The sequence below is a fragment of the Oncorhynchus masou genome, unplaced genomic scaffold, assembly GCF_036934945.1.
Source record: "Oncorhynchus masou masou isolate Uvic2021 unplaced genomic scaffold, UVic_Omas_1.1 unplaced_scaffold_459, whole genome shotgun sequence".
Taxonomy (NCBI): Eukaryota; Metazoa; Chordata; class Actinopteri; order Salmoniformes; family Salmonidae; genus Oncorhynchus; species Oncorhynchus masou.
The window spans coordinates 82,312-99,724 of record NW_027010985.1 but is presented as its reverse complement, the minus strand read 5'-3'; positions in this window follow the sequence as shown (position 1 = coordinate 99,724).

The window sequence follows — 17,413 nt, the reverse complement described above, 5'->3', positions numbered from 1 at the left end:
GACTATATACAGGGGGTACCAGTACAGAGTCAATGTGGAGGCTATATACAGGGGGTACTGGTACAGAGTCAATGTGGAGGCTATATACAGGGGGTACCAGTACAGAGTCAATGTGGAGGCTATATACAGGGAGTACCGGTACAGAGTCAATGTGGAGGCTATATACAGGGGGTACAGAGTCAATGTGGAGGCTATATACAGGGGGTACCAGTACAGAGTCAATGTGGAGGCTCTATACAGGGGGTACCGGTACAGAGTCAATGTGGAGGCTATATACAGGGGGTACCGGTACAGAGTCAATGTGGAGGCTATATACAGGGGGTACCGGTACAGAGTCAATGTGGAGGCTATATACAGGGGTACCGGTACAGAGTCAATGTGGAGGCTATATACAGGGGGTACCGGTACAGAGTCAATGTGGAGGCTATATACAGGGGGTACCGGTACAGAGTCAATGTGGAGGCTATATACAGGGGGTACCGGTACAGAGTCAATGTGGAGGCTATATACAGGGGGTACCGGTACTGAGTCAATGTGGAGGCTATATACAGGGGGTACCAGTACTGAGTCAATGTGGAGACTATATACAGGGGGTACCGGTACAGAGTCAATGTGGAGGCTATATACAGGGGGTACCAGTATAGAGTCAATGTGGAGGATATATACAGGGGGTACTGGTACTGAGTCAGTTCCTCTCGAGGCCCCCCATCCTCCTCTCGAGGCCCACCATCCTCCTCTCGAGGCCCCCCATCCTCCTCTCGAGGCCCACCATCCTCCTCTCGAGGCCCCCCCATCCTCCTCTCGAGGCTCCCCATCTTCTTATTGAGGCCTCCCATCCTCCTCTCGAGGCCCCCCCATCCTCCTTTCGAGGCCCACCATCCTCATCTCGAGGCCCCCCATCTTCCTATCGAGGCCCACCATCCTCGTCTCGAGGCCCCCCAAATGACATGTTCACTAGACATTCTAGAACACTCCACACTTCCAAATCACAAACTCTTCTATGTGGCCTTAATAACTAATATTCTGTCCTCATGAAGAGCAGCTGTTTTAGAAGAAACAGTCCCCCAGTGAGACCTGTATAATCTCAGGTGGTGCTGTACCTGACGGGCTCTGTCAGCTCGGTAATGTGGTATGATGTGGCTGAGGGAGCATGAAACGCGCTGGCCCACCGGTCCCGGTCTCCCGACGCCCACGGGATGCTGCCTGGCTGCGCCGCTACCACTGGAGTAGCAGGTCTCAGAGGAGGACAGAGCAGAGTCAAGGACACATCAAACCACTACAACACTGTCACAGTAAATATGTGCGTTTTAAACAGTGGTGGCTGGTGGGTGGAGCTATAAGAGGTGAGTCTGATGCTGTAGTTGTGTAAAGCCCTTTGCATTGACCAGGTTAGTGTATCGTTTAGTTCATGTGAGCCTGATGCTGTAGTTAAAGTCCTTTGCATTGACCTGGTCAGTGTATCGTTTAGTTTATGTGGGCCTGATGCTGGTCGTTAAAGCCCTTTGCATTGACCTGGTTAGTGAATCGTTTAGTTTATGTGAGCCTGATGCTGTAGTTGTGTAAAGCATTGTATTTTCTTATTCCTGTAAGAGATGAAAGCTAAGACCTTTATTGATGTTTATATGAAAGGCAGTCATGGTATATACAGTATATTGTGTGATCCTGTTTTGTAAAAACAGCTTTTTTGAGAATGGATTCAGTTCCTCCAAGGATGGAACACGCCACATTTACACACCGTACTGTTGTCATTGAGAAGCACAGGTACTCACACCGTACTGTGGTCATTGAGAAGCACAGGTACTCACACCGTACTGTGGTCATTGAGAAGCACAGGTACTCACACCGTACTGTGGTCATTGAGAAGCATAGGTACTCACACCGTACTGTGGTCATTGAGAAGCACAGGCACTCACACCGTACTGTGGTCATTGAGAAGCACAGGTACTCACACCGTACTGTTGTTAATGAGAAGCACAGGTACTCACACCGTACTGTGGTCATTGAGAAGCACAGGTACTCACACCGTACTGTGGTCATTGAGAAGCACAGGCACTCACACCGTACTGTGGTCATTGAGAAGCACAGGCACTCACACCGTACTGTGGTCATTGAGAAGAACAGGCACTCACACCGTACTGTGGTCATTGAGAAGCACAGGCACTCACACCGTACTGTAGTAACTGAGAAGCACAGGTACTCACACCGTACTGTGGTCATTGAGAAGCACAGGCACTCACACCGTACTGTGGTCATTGAGAAGCACAGGTACTCACACCGTACTGTGGTCATTGAGAAGCACAGGCACTCACACCGTACTGTGGTCATTGAGAAGCACAGGCACTCACACTGTACTGTGGTCATTGAGAAGCACAGGTACTCACACCGTACTGTAGTCATTGAGAAGCACAGGCACTCACACCGTACTGTAGTCATTGAGAAGCACAGGCACTCACACCGTACTGTAGTCATTGAGAAGCACAGGCACTCACACCGTACTGTGGTCATTGAGAAGCACAGGTACTCACACCGTACTGTGGTCATTGAGAAGCACAGGCACTCACACCATACTGTGGTCATTGAGAAGCACAGGTACTCACACCGTACTGTGGTCATTGAGAAGCACAGGTACTCACACCGTACTGTGGTCACTGAGAAGAACAGGTACTCACACCGTACTGTGGTCATTGAGAAGAACAGGTACTCACACCGTACTGTGGTCATTGAGAAGCACAGGCACTCACACCGTACTGTGGTCATTGAGAAGCACAGGCACTCACACCGTACTGTGGTCATTGAGAAGCACAGGCACTCACACCGTACTGTGGTCATTGAGAAGCACAGGTACTCACACCGTACTGAGGTCATTGAGAAGCACAGGCACTCACACCGTACTGTGGTCATTGAGAAGCACAGGCACTCACACCGTACTGTGGTCATTGAGAAGCACAGGCACTCACACCGTACTGTAGTCATTGAGAAGCACAGGTACTCACACCGTACTGTGGTCATTGAGAAGAACAGGTACTCACACCGTACTGTAGTCATTGAGAAGCACAGGCACTCACACCGTACTGTGGTCATTGAGAAGAACAGGTACTCACACCGTACTGTGGTCATTGAGAAGAACAGGTACTCACACCGTACTGTTGTCATTGAGAAGCACAGGCACTCACACCGTACTGTGGTCATTGAGAAGCACAGGCACTCACACCGTACTGTGGTCATTGAGAAGAACAGGTACTCACACCGTACTGTGGTCATTGAGAAGCACAGGTACTCACACCGTACTGTGGTCATTGAGAAGCACAGGCACTCACACCGTACTGTAGTCATTGAGAAGCACAGGCACTCACACCGTACTGTGGTCATTGAGAAGCACAGGCACTCACACCGTACTGTGGTCATTGAGAAGCACAGGCACTCACACCGTACTGTGGTCATTGAGAAGCACAGGCACTCACACCGTACTGTGGTCATTGAGAAGCACAGGCACTCACACCGTACTGTGGTCATTGAGAAGCACAGGCACTCACACCGTACTGTGGTCATTGAGAAGCACAGGTACTCACACCGTACTGTGGTCATTGAGAAGCACAGGCACTCACCTTTCATTCCATCTCATAGTGGTTTAGAACTCACTACTTGTGAATTGGGTTGTGTTTTTCTGTGGATTCTTGTTTATTGTATTTGTATGTTGTATTTATTATGGATCCCCATTAGTTCCTGTCAAGGCAGCAGCTACTCTTCCTGGGGTTTATTATGGATCTCCATTAGTTCCTGCCAAGGCAGCAGCTACTCTTCCTGGGGTTTATTATGGATCCCCATTAGTTCCTGTCAAGGCAGCAGCTACTCTTCCTGGGGTTTATTATGGATCCCCATTAGTTCCTGTCAAGGCAGCAGCTACTCTTCCTGGGGTTTATTATAGATCCCCATTAGTTCCTGTCAAGGCAGCAGCTACTCTTTCTGGGGTTTATTATGGATCCCCATTAGTTCCTGCCAAGGCAGCAGCTACTCTTGCTGGGGTTTATTATGCATCCCCATTAGTTCCTGCCAAGGCAGCAGCTACTCTTCCTGGGGTTTATTATGGATCCCCATTAGTTCCTGCCAAGGCAGCAGCTACTCTTCCTGGGGTTTATTATGGATCCCCATTAGTTCCTGTTAAGGCAGCAGCTACGCTTCCTGGGGTTTATTATGGATCCCCATTAGTTCCTGCCAAGGCATCAGCTACTCTTCCTGGGGTTTATTATGGATCCCCATTAGTTCCTGCCAAGGCAGCAGCTACTCTTCCTGGGGTTTATGATGGATCCCCATTAGTTCCTGCTAAGGCAGCAGCTACTCTTCCTGGGGTTTATTATGGATCCCCATTAGTTCCTGCCAAAGAAGCAGCTACTCTTCCTGGGGTTTATTATGGATCCCCATTAGTTCCTGCCAAGGCAGCAGCTACTCTTCCTGGGGTTTATGATGGATCCCCATTAGTTCCTGCCAAGGCAGCAGCTACTCTTCCTGGGGTTTATTATGGATCCCCATTAGTTCCTGCCAAAGCAGCAGCTACTCTTCCTGGGGTTTATTATGGATCCCCATTAGTTCCTGCCAAGGCAGCAGCTACTCTTCCTGGGGTTTATGATGGATCCCCATTAGTTCCTGCCAAGGCAGCAGCTACTCTTCCTGGGGTTTATTATGGATCCCCATTAGTTCCTGCCAAGGCAGCAGCTACTCTTCCTGGGGTTTGTTATGGATCCCCATTAGTTCCTGCCAAGGCAGCAGCTACTCTTCCTGGGGTTTATTATGGATCCCCATTAGTTCCTGCCAAGGCAGCAGCTACTCTTCCTGGGGTTTGTTATGGATCCCCATTAGTTCCTGCCAAGGCAGCAGCTACTCTTCCTGGGGTTTATTATGGATCCCCATTAGTTCCTGCCAAGGCAGCAGCTACTCTTCCTGGGGTTTGTTATGGATCCCCATTAGTTCCTGCCAAGGCAGCAGCTACTCTTCCTGGGGTTTATTATGGTTCCCCATTAGTTCCTGCCAAGGCAGCAGCTACTCTTCCTGGGGTTTATTATGGATCCCCATTAGTTCCTGCCAAGGCAGCAGCTACTCTTTCTGGGGTCTGGCAAAAGGAAGGCAGACTTCTCCCCATCTACTGTGGTATCAATATGTTTTGACCAGGACAGTTTACCATCCAGGGTTACTCCACGCAGGTTAGTCACCTCAACTTGCTCAATTATTGAACTTTGAAAATTGAAAGCTGAGATTCCTTCAGATTAAAATAGAGTTGGGTTCACCCTAGTAAACTATAGGAGGATACATGGCTGGTATCTCAGTCTATTGGGTTCACCCTAGTAAACTATAGGAGGATACATGGCTGGTATCTCAGTCTATTGGGTTCACCCTAGTAAACTATAGGAGGATACATGGCTGTTATCTCAGTCTATTGGGTTCACCCTAGTAAACTATAGGAGGATACATGGCTGGTATCTCAGTCTATTGATGTAATAGAGTTGGGTTCACCCTAGTAAACTATAGGAGGATACATGGCTGGTATCTCAGTCTATTGGGTTCACCCTAGTAAACTATAGGAGGATACATGGCTGGTATCTCAGTCTATTGATGTAATAGAGTTGGGTTCACCCTAGTAAACTATAGGAGGATACATGGCTGTTATCTCAGTCTATTGGGTTCACCCTAGTAAACTATAGGAGGATACATGGCTGGTATCTCAGTCTATTGGGTTCACCCTAGTAAACTATAGGAGGATACATGACTGGTATCTCAGTCTATTGGGTTCACCCTAGTAAACTATAGGAGGATACATGGCTGATATCTCAGTCTATTGGGTTCACCCTAGTAAACTATAGGAGGATACATGGCTGGTATCTCAGTCTATTGGGTTCACCCTAGTAAACTATAGGAGGATACATGGCTGGTATCTCAGTCTATTGGGTTCACCCTAGTAAACTATAGGAGGATACATGGCTGATATCTCAGTCTATTGGGCTATTGAGGTATTGAATTTATATTGAACTCATTGTACAAATCTCACGTATCAATATTTATTCAAGGTGATTCTTTTTTTTTAGTAAGAATTTTATTTACAAAATACAAGCCGGCATTCTGTTCCTAAATGATTCAGTTGACCAGTCTTCATTGCTCCAGTAGAGAACCTAACATTCTGTTCCTAAATGATTCAGTTGTCCTGTCTTCATTTCTCCAGTAGAGAACCTAACATTCTGTTCCTAAATGATTCAGTTGTCCAGTCTTCATTGCTCTAGTAGAGAACCTAACATTATGTTCCTAAATGATTCAGTTGTCCTGTCTTCATTTCTCCAGTAGAGAACCTAACATTCTGTTCCTAAATGATTCAGTTGTCCAGTCTTCATTGCTCCAGTAGAGAACCTAACATTCTGTTCCTAAATGATTCAGTTGTCCAGTCTTCATTGCTCTAGTAGAGAACCTAACATTCTGTTCCTAAATTATTCAGTTGTCCAGTCTTCATTGCTCTAGTAGAGAACCTAACATTCTGTTCCTAAATGATTCAGTTGTCCAGTCTTCATTTCTCCAGTAGAGAACCTAACATTCTGTTCCTAAATGATTCAGTTGTCCAGTCTTCATTTCTCCAGTAGAGAACCTAACATTCTGTTCCTAAATGATTCAGTTGTCCAGTCTTCATTTCTCCAGTAGAGAACCTAACATTCTGTTCCTAAATGATTCAGTTGTCCTGTCTTCATTTCTCCAGTAGAGAACCTAACATTCTGTTCCTAAATGATTCAGTTGTCCAGTCTTCATTTCTCCAGTAGAGAACCTAACATTCTGTTCCTAAATGATTCAGTTGTCCAGTCTTCATTGCTCCAGTAGAGAACCTAACATTCTGTTAGTAGAGAACCTAACATTATGTTCCTAAATGATTCAGTTAACAAGTCTTCATTTCTCCAGTAGAGAACCTAACATTCTGTTCCTAAATGATTCAGTTGACCAGTCTTCATTTCTCCAGTAGAGAACCTAACATTCTGTTCCTAAATGATTCAGTTGACCAGTCTTCATTTCTCCAGTAGAGAACCTAACATTCTGTTCCTAAATGATTCAGTTGTCCAGTCTTCATTTCTCCAGTAGAGAACCTAACATTCTGTTAGTAGAGAACCTAACATTATGTTCCTAAATGATTCAGTTAACCAGTCTTCATTTCTCCAGTAGAGAACCTAACTGGTCCAATAGAGGTAAAGCTTCAACATACAGTAGTAGCCCATAGTGTTGAGCTATTGTTACATCTACACACTATTTAATAATTAAAACAAACACACACAAAAACAATCTGTAGAAAAGGTATCTGATTGGTAGACAGACACAGAATGACGTCATTGCTTGGTAGAGAAGCAGGGTCATGTGATCTGTAAGACAGTTGGTTATGGTGTTGCACACTGGATGATGGAATGGCAGCCAGAATCCCCAGACTGTCCCAAGTGGTTCATTAGGAGGGTAATGGACTGTACCATTGGGTAATGGACTGTACCATTGTCATGGAACCAACACACACTGTAATTACAGCCGGGGAGCAGAACTGAACATGTACACAAGGTAAACCAATGGTTATGTGAGGACCTGTTTTATACACTATCGACAGTGTAATTATTGGGACAGTGACATGTTTGTTGTTGTTCTTGGCTCTGTACTCCCAGCACTTTGGACTTGAAATGATACAATGGCTATGAGGTTAAAGTGCAGGACTGTCAGCTTTAATTTGAGGGTATTTTCATCCATATCGGGTGAACAGTTTAGAAATTACAACATTTTCTGAGCGTAGTCCCCCCCATTTTAGGGGACCAAAAGTATTGGGACAAATTCACTTCTTAAAAAGGAGTCAAAAGTGTACAATTTGGTCCTATATTCCTTGCACTCAATGACGACATCAAGCTTGTGACTCTACAAACGTGTTGGATGCATTTCTTCTGTTTGTGTTGGTTGTGTTTCACGTTATTTTAATGTAGAAGTGCTTAGAAACACATTCTATTCTTATTTACAATAAAAGTGACTCCAAAATCACACAATACATTATTTACCGTTGTTTTCTATTGGGCAAAAAATTACGTGAAACACAACCAACACAAACATTTTATATCATACCCCCAAGACATGCTAACCTCTCACCATTACAATAACAGGGGAGGTTAGCATTTTATATCATACCCCCAAGACATGCTAACCTCTCACCATTACAATAACAGGGGAGGTTAGAATTTTATATCATACCCCCAAGACATGCTAACCTCTCACCATTACAATAACAGGGGAGGTTAGCATTTTATATCATACCCCCAAGACATGCTAACCTCTCACCATTACAATAACAGGGGAGGCTAGCATTTTATATCATACCATCAAGACATGCAAACCTCTCACTTCTACATTAAAATAACGTGAAACACAACCAACACAAACAGAAGAAATGCATCCAACACGTTTGTAGAGTCACAAGCTTGATGTCGTCATTCTCTAGATTATCCCAGAGTCTCTATTCTCTCTAGATTATCCCAGAGTCTCTATTCTCTCTAGATTATCCCAGAGTCTCTATTCTCTCTAGATTATCCCAGAGTCTCTATTCTCTCTAGATTATCCCAGAGTCTCTATTCTCTCTAGATTATCCCAGAGTCTCTATTCTCTCTAGATTATCCCAGAGTCTATATTCTCTCTAGATTATCCCAGAGTCTCTATTCTCTCTAGATTATCCCAGAGTCTATATTCTCTCTAGATTATCCCAGTCTATATTCTCTCTAGATTATCCCAGAGTCTCTATTCTCTCTAGATTATCCCAGAGTCTCTATTCTCTCTAGATTATCCCAGAGTCTATATTCTCTCTAGATTATCCCAGTCTATATTCTCTCTAGATTATCCCAGAGTCTCTATTCTCTCTAGATTATCCCAGAGTCTCTATTCTCTCTAGATTATCCCAGTCTATATTCTCTCTAGATTATCCCAGAGTCTCTATTCTCTCTAGATTATCCCAGAGTCTCTATTCTCTCTAGATTATCCCAGAGTCTCTATTCTCTCTAGATTATCCCAGAGTCTCTATTCTCTCTAGATTATCCCAGAGTCTCTATTCTCTCTAGATTATCCCAGAGTCTCTATTCTCTCTAGATTATCCCAGAGTCTCTATTCTCTCTAGATTATCCCAGAGTCTCTGTTCTCTCTAGATTATCCCAGAGTCTCTATTCTCTCTAGATTATCCCAGAGTCTCTATTCTCTCTAGATTATCTATTCTCTCTAGTTTTCTGTGTTTCCTCCTCTGCTCTCCTCTCCTCACCTCTCCTCTCCTCTCCTCTCCTCTGACACGAGGAGGGAGGACTAGCCTGAAGCAGGACAACCCTCCATTTAAAACGAGATTCATCCTCAGTCCGTCGTCTTATCAACAACCCATCCCCCAACACCCAGGGCAACACTGACTGACCCCCCCCCCACCCTTTATTCTGTAGATCCCAGTCAGATTCCTAGATTTCTAATGTCAAGCTGCAGATAGGTCATCTACAAAGACAGGATGATAAAAGGCCAGTAGATTCCACTGTATAACACCCATTAGATAAAAGGCCAGTAGATTCCACTGTATAACACCCATTAGATAAAGGGCCAGTAGATTCCACTGTATTATCACTGTTTAACACCCATTAGATAAAGGGCCAGTAGATTCCACTGTATTATCACTGTTTAACACCCATTAGATAAAGGGCTAGTAGATTCCACTGTATAACACCCATTAGATAAAGGGCCAGTAGATTCCACTGTATAACACCCATTAGATAAAGGGCCAGTAGATTCCACTGTTTAACACCCATTAGATAAAGGGCCAGTAGATTCCACTGTATTATCACTGTATAACACCCATTAGATAAAGGGCCAGTAGATTCCACTGTATTATCACTGTTTAACACCCATTAGATAAAGGGCCAGTAGATTCCACTGTTTAACACCCATTAGATAAAGGGCCAGTAGATTACACTGTATTATCACTGTTTAACACCCATTAGATAAAGGGCCAGTAGATTCCACTGTTTAACACCCATTAGATAAAGGGCCAGTAGATTCCACTGTTTAACACCCATTAGATAAAGGGCCAGTAGATTCCACTGTTTAACACCCATTAGATAAAGGGCCAGTAGATTCCACTGTTTAAAACCCATTAGATAAAGGGCCAGTAGATTCCACTGTTTAACACCCATTAGATAAAGGGCCAGTAGATTCCACTGTATAACACCCATTAGATAAAGGGCCAGTAGATTCCACTGTATTATCACTGTATAACACCCATTAGATAAAGGGCCAGTAGATTCCACTGTTTAACACCCATTAGATAAAGGGCCAGTAGATTCCACTGTATAACACCCATTAGATAAAGGGCCAGTAGATTCCACTGTATTATCACTGTATAACACCCATTAGATAAAGGGCCAGTAGATTCCACTGTAGTATCACTGTATAACACCCATTAGATAAAGGGCCAGTAGATTCCACTGTTTAACACCCAAACTATAGGAGGATACATGGCTGGTATCTCAGTCTATTGGGTTCACCCTAGTAAACTATAGGAGGATACATGGCTGGTATCTCAGTCTATTGGGTTCACCCTAGTAAACTATAGGAGGATACATGGCTGGTATCTCAGTCTATTGGGTTCACCCTAGTAAACTATAGGAGGATACATGGCTGGTATCTCAGTCTATTGGGTTCACCCTAGTAAACTATAGGAGGATACATGGCTGTTATCTCAGTCTATTGGGCTATTGAGGTATTGAATTTATATTGAACTCATTGTACAAATCTCACGTATCAATATTTATTCAAGGTGATTCTTTTTTTTTAGTAAGAATTTTATTTACAAAATACAAGCCGGCATTCTGTTCCTAAATGATTCAGTTGACCAGTCTTCATTGCTCCAGTAGAGAACCTAACATTCTGTTCCTAAATGATTCAGTTGTCCAGTCTTCATTGCTCCAGTAGAGAACCTAACATTCTGTTCCTAAATGATTCAGTTGTCCTGTCTTCATTGCTCCAGTAGAGAACCTAACATTCTGTTCCTAAATGATTCAGTTGTCCTGTCTTCATTGCTCCAGTAGAGAACCTAACATTCTGTTCCTAAATGATTCAGTTGTCCTGTCTTCATTGCTCCAGTAGAGAACCTAACATTCTGTTCCTAAATGATTCAGTTGTCCAGTCTTCATTTCTCCAGTAGAGAACCTAACATTCTGTTCCTAAATGATTCAGTTGTCCTGTCTTCATTGCTCTAGTAGAGAACCTAACATTCTGTTCCTAAATGATTCAGTTGTCCAGTCTTCATTTCTCCAGTAGAGAACCTAACATTCTGTTCCTAAATGATTCAGTTGTCCTGTCTTCATTGCTCTAGTAGAGAACCTAACATTCTGTTCCTAAATGATTCAGTTGTCCAGTCTTCATTTCTCCAGTAGAGAACCTAACATTCTGTTCCTAAATGATTCAGTTAACCAGTCTTCATTTCTCCAGTAGAGAACCTAACATTCTGTTCCTAAATGATTCAGTTGTCCAGTCTTCATTGCTCCAGTAGAGAACCTAACATTCTGTTCCTAAATGATTCAGTTGTCCAGTCTTCATTTCTCCAGTAGAGAACCTAACATTATGTTCCTAAATGATTCAGTTGACCAGTCTTCATTTCTCCAGTAGAGAACCTAACTGGTCCAATAGAGGTAAAGCTTCAACATACAGTAGTAGCCCATAGTGTTGAGCTATTGTTACATCTACACACTATTTAATAATTAAAACAAACACACACAAAAACAATCTGTAGAAAAGGTATCTGTTTGGTAGACAGACACAGAATGACGTCATTGCTTGGTAGAGAAGCAGGGTCATGTGATCTGTAAGACAGTTGGTTATGGTGTTGCACACTGGATGATGGAATGGCAGCCAGAATCCCCAGACTGTCCCAAGTGGTTCATTAGGAGGGTAATGGACTGTACCATTGGGTAATGGACTGTACCATTGTCATGGAACCAACACACACTTTAATTACAGCCGGGGAGCAGGACTGAACATGTACACAAGGTAAACCAATGGTTATGTGAGGACCTGTTTTATACACTATCGACAGTGTAATTATTGGGACAGTGACATGTTTGTTGTTGTTCTTGGCTCTGTACTCCCAGCACTTTGGACTTGAAATGATACAATGGCTATGAGGTTAAAGTGCAGGACTGTCAGCTTTAATTTGAGGGTATTTTCATCCATATCGGGTGAACAGTTTAGAAATTACAACATTTTCTGAGCGTAGTCCCCCCCATTTTAGGGGACCAAAAGTATTGGGACAAATTCACTTCTTAAAAAGGAGTCAAAAGTGTACAATTTGGTCCTATATTCCTTGCACTCAATGACGACATCAAGCTTGTGACTCTACAAACGTGTTGGATGCATTTCTTCTGTTTGTGTTGGTTGTGTTTCACGTTATTTTAATGTAGAAGTGCTTAGAAACACATTCTATTCTTATTTACAATAAAAGTGACTCCAAAATCACACAATACATTATTTACCGTTGTTTTCTATTGGGCAAAAAATTACGTGAAACACAACCAACACAAACATTTTATATCATACCCCCAAGACATGCTAACCTCTCACCATTACAATAACAGGGGAGGTTAGCATTTTATATCATACCCCCAAGACATGCTAACCTCTCACCATTACAATAACAGGGGAGGTTAGAATTTTATATCATACCCCCAAGACATGCTAACCTCTCACCATTACAATAACAGGGGAGGTTAGCATTTTATATCATACCCCCAAGACATGCTAACCTCTCACCATTACAATAACAGGGGAGGCTAGCATTTTATATCATACCATCAAGACATGCAAACCTCTCACTTCTACATTAAAATAACGTGAAACACAACCAACACAAACAGAAGAAATGCATCCAACACGTTTGTAGAGTCACAAGCTTGATGTCGTCATTCTCTAGATTATCCCAGAGTCTCTATTCTCTCTAGATTATCCCAGAGTCTCTATTCTCTCTAGATTATCCCAGAGTCTCTATTCTCTCTAGATTATCCCAGAGTCTCTATTCTCTCTAGATTATCCCAGAGTCTCTATTCTCTCTAGATTATCCCAGAGTCTCTATTCTCTCTAGATTATCCCAGAGTCTATATTCTCTCTAGATTATCCCAGAGTCTCTATTCTCTCTAGATTATCCCAGAGTCTATATTCTCTCTAGATTATCCCAGTCTATATTCTCTCTAGATTATCCCAGAGTCTCTATTCTCTCTAGATTATCCCAGAGTCTCTATTCTCTCTAGATTATCCCAGAGTCTATATTCTCTCTAGATTATCCCAGTCTATATTCTCTCTAGATTATCCCAGAGTCTCTATTCTCTCTAGATTATCCCAGAGTCTCTATTCTCTCTAGATTATCCCAGTCTATATTCTCTCTAGATTATCCCAGAGTCTCTATTCTCTCTAGATTATCCCAGAGTCTCTATTCTCTCTAGATTATCCCAGAGTCTCTATTCTCTCTAGATTATCCCAGAGTCTCTATTCTCTCTAGATTATCCCAGAGTCTCTATTCTCTCTAGATTATCCCAGAGTCTCTATTCTCTCTAGATTATCCCAGAGTCTCTATTCTCTCTAGATTATCCCAGAGTCTCTGTTCTCTCTAGATTATCCCAGAGTCTCTATTCTCTCTAGATTATCCCAGAGTCTCTATTCTCTCTAGATTATCTATTCTCTCTAGTTTTCTGTGTTTCCTCCTCTGCTCTCCTCTCCTCACCTCTCCTCTCCTCTCCTCTCCTCTGACACGAGGAGGGAGGACTAGCCTGAAGCAGGACAACCCTCCATTTAAAACGAGATTCATCCTCAGTCCGTCGTCTTATCAACAACCCATCCCCCAACACCCAGGGCAACACTGACTGACCCCCCCCACCCTTTATTCTGTAGATCCCAGTCAGATTCCTAGATTTCTAATGTCAAGCTGCAGATAGGTCATCTACAAAGACAGGATGATAAAAGGCCAGTAGATTCCACTGTATAACACCCATTAGATAAAAGGCCAGTAGATTCCACTGTATAACACCCATTAGATAAAGGGCCAGTAGATTCCACTGTATTATCACTGTTTAACACCCATTAGATAAAGGGCTAGTAGATTCCACTGTATAACACCCATTAGATAAAGGGCCAGTAGATTCCACTGTATAACACCCATTAGATAAAGGGCCAGTAGATTCCACTGTTTAACACCCATTAGATAAAGGGCCAGTAGATTCCACTGTATTATCACTGTTTAACACCCATTAGATAAAGGGCTAGTAGATTCCACTGTATAACACCCATTAGATAAAGGGCCAGTAGATTCCACTGTATAACACCCATTAGATAAAGGGCCAGTAGATTCCACTGTTTAACACCCATTAGATAAAGGGCCAGTAGATTCCACTGTATTATCACTGTATAACACCCATTAGATAAAGGGCCAGTAGATTCCACTGTATTATCACTGTTTAACACCCATTAGATAAAGGGCCAGTAGATTCCACTGTTTAACACCCATTAGATAAAGGGCCAGTAGATTACACTGTATTATCACTGTTTAACACCCATTAGATAAAGGGCCAGTAGATTCCACTGTTTAACACCCATTAGATAAAGGGCCAGTAGATTCCACTGTTTAACACCCATTAGATAAAGGGCCAGTAGATTCCACTGTTTAACACCCATTAGATAAAGGGCCAGTAGATTCCACTGTTTAAAACCCATTAGATAAAGGGCCAGTAGATTCCACTGTTTAACACCCATTAGATAAAGGGCCAGTAGATTCCACTGTTTAAAACCCATTAGATAAAGGGCCAGTAGATTCCACTGTTTAACACCCATTAGATAAAGGGCCAGTAGATTCCACTGTATAACACCCATTAGATAAAGGGCCAGTAGATTCCACTGTATTATCACTGTATAACACCCATTAGATAAAGGGCCAGTAGATTCCACTGTTTAACACCCATTAGATAAAGGGCCAGTAGATTCCACTGTATAACACCCATTAGATAAAGGGCCAGTAGATTCCACTGTATTATCACTGTATAACACCCATTAGATAAAGGGCCAGTAGATTCCACTGTAGTATCACTGTATAACACCCATTAGATAAAGGGCCAGTAGATTCCACTGTTTAACACCCATTAGATAAAGGGCCAGTAGATTCCACTGTATTATCACTGTATAACACCCATTAGATAAAGGGCCAGTAGATTCCACTGTTTAACACCCATTAGATAAAGGGCCAGGAGATTCCACGGTTTAACACCCATTAGATAAAGGGCCAGTAGATTCCACTGTTTAACACCCATTAGATAAAGGGCCAGTAGATTCCACTGTATTATCACTGTTTAACACCCATTAGATAAAGGGCCAGTAGATTCCACTGTTTAACACCCATTAGATAAAGGGCCAGTAGATTCCACTGTTTAACACCCATTAGATAAAGGGCCAGTAGATTCCACTGTATTATCACTGTTTAACACCCATTAGATAAAGGGCCAGGATATTCCACTGTTTAACACCCATTAGATAAAGGGCCAGTAGATTCCACTGTATTATCACTGTTTAACACCCATTAGATAAAGGGCCAGGATATTCCACTGTTTAACACCCATTAGATAAAGGGCCAGTAGATTCCACTGTTTAAAACCCATTAGATAAAGGGCCAGTAGATTCCACTGTTTAACACCCATTAGATAAAGGGCCAGTAGATTCCACTGTATTATCACTGTTTAACACCCATTAGATAAAGGGCCAGGATATTCCACTGTTTAACACCCATTAGATAAAGGGCCAGTAGATTCCACTGTTTAACACCCATTAGATAAAGGGCCAGTAGATTACACTGTATAACACCCATTAGATAAAGGGCCAGTAGATTCCACTGTATTATCACTGTATAACACCCATTAGATAAAGGGCCAGTAGATTCCACTGTTTAACACCCATTAGATAAAGGGCCAGTAGATTCCACTGTATTATCACTGTATAACACCCATTAGATAAAGGGCCAGTAGATTCCACTGTATTATCACTGTTTAACACCCATTAGATAAAGGGCCAGTAGATTCCACTGTTTAACACCCATTAGATAAAGGGCCAGTAGATTCCACTGTATTATCACTGTATAACACCCATTAGATAAAGGGCCAGTAGATTCCACTGTTTAACACCCATTAGATAAAGGGCCAGTAGATTCCACTGTATTAACACTGTATAACACCCATTAGATAAAGGGCCAGTAGATTCCACTGTTTAACACCCATTAGATAAAGGGCCAGTAGATTCCACTGTTTAACACCCATTAGATAAAGGGCCAGTAGATTCCACTGTTTAACACCCATTAGATAAAGGGCCAGTAGATTCCACTGTTTAACACCCATTAGATAAAGGGCCAGTAGATTCCACTGTTTAACACCCATTAGATAAAGGGCCAGTAGATTCCACTGTATTATCACTGTATAACACCCATTAGATACAGTGCCTTGCGAAAGTATTCGGCCCCCTTGAACTTTGCGACCTTTTGCCACATTTCAGGCTTCAAACATAAAGATATAAAACTGTATTTTTTTGTGAAGAATCAACAACAAGTGGGACACAATCATGAAGTGGAACGACATTTATTGGATATTTCAAACTTTTTTAACAAATCAAAAACTGTTTAACACCCATAAATATCACTTGATAAACAGAATCATGATGGACATCAGCAGTGAGTGTCACGCCCTGACCTTCTCTATTTGGTTAGGTCAGGGTGTGATCTGGGGTGGGCATTCTACGTTGCTTGTTTCTATGTTTTGGCCCGGGTATGGTTCTCAATCAGGGACAGCTGTCTATTGTTGTCTCTGATTGGGAATCATACTTAGGCAGCCTTTTTCCTTTTGGTAGTTGTGGGTAGTTGTCTTCGTTTGTGCGTGTATAACCTTACGGAGCTTCACGGTCGTTTTTTGTTGTATTATTGTTTTGTTGGCGACATTTGCAAATTAAATAAAAATGTACGCTCACCACGCTGCACCTTGGTCCATTCCATACGACGATCGTGACAGTGAGACATTGTTACCTGAGACAGACTCACAGTTATGACACTAAAAAGAATTAATTGGCATTAATTTCAGCATAAGTTAACATCAAAATACCATATCACAAAAATAAAATGTTTTTACACAAATTATATTCAAAATCTCTCACAGCGAAAAAACATTTTCAAGTTTCCATTTGCTAAATTGTGCTCCGAGTCTAAAGCATGGATCTCTTCTATTCAAATAGAAGACCGCTCCTCGTTTAGCAGCAGTACATGTAACAGCAAGTCTTTGCCAACTCAGGGTTAGCTTTCCTTGTGAAAATCCCAGAATGCACTCTGTCTTTACTG